Source organism: Lolium rigidum, chromosome 6 (assembly GCF_022539505.1).
Source record: "Lolium rigidum isolate FL_2022 chromosome 6, APGP_CSIRO_Lrig_0.1, whole genome shotgun sequence".
NCBI lineage: Eukaryota > Viridiplantae > Streptophyta > Magnoliopsida > Poales > Poaceae > Lolium > Lolium rigidum.
Window position 1 is genome coordinate 245032375 of NC_061513.1, and position 658 is coordinate 245033032.

Here is a 658-nt window from a genome sequence, read left to right on the forward strand (position 1 = left end):
GTTTGTTCGAGACGCGGAGCACATACATATCATGATGAGTATAGTGAGATTTAATTGGGCATTACGACAAAGTACATAGACCGTCATCCACCGCATCTATGCCTAAAAGTCCACCTTCGTGTTATCATCCGAACCCCCTCCAAGATTGTTGCTAACAACAGACAATTGCATTAAGTATTGCGCGTAATGTAATCCAAGGACTTACATCTCAACATAGCACTAATGTTTTATCCCTAGTGGCAACAAAGCACATCCATAACCTTAGGGGTTTCTGCCACTCCCCCGCATTCACCCAGGAGACATGAACCCAACTATCGAGCATAAATACTCTCTTGGAGTTACTAGCATCAATCTCTGGGCGTAGCCTCCTACTAATAACGGAGAGCATGCAAGATCATAAACAACACATAAGCATAGCTTTGATAATCAACATAACAAGTATTCTCTATTCATCGGATCCCAACAAATCCAACATATAGAATTACGTATATGTAGATGATCTTGATCAGGGCAGCTCACAAGATCCGACAATGATAGCACAATGGGGAGAAGACATCTAGCTAATTGACCCATACGGGTAGACTACTCACATATCAGCACCTGAGGCGCGACCATGGCGGCGTAGAGTCCTCGAGACATTCCCCTCTCCGGCAATGGT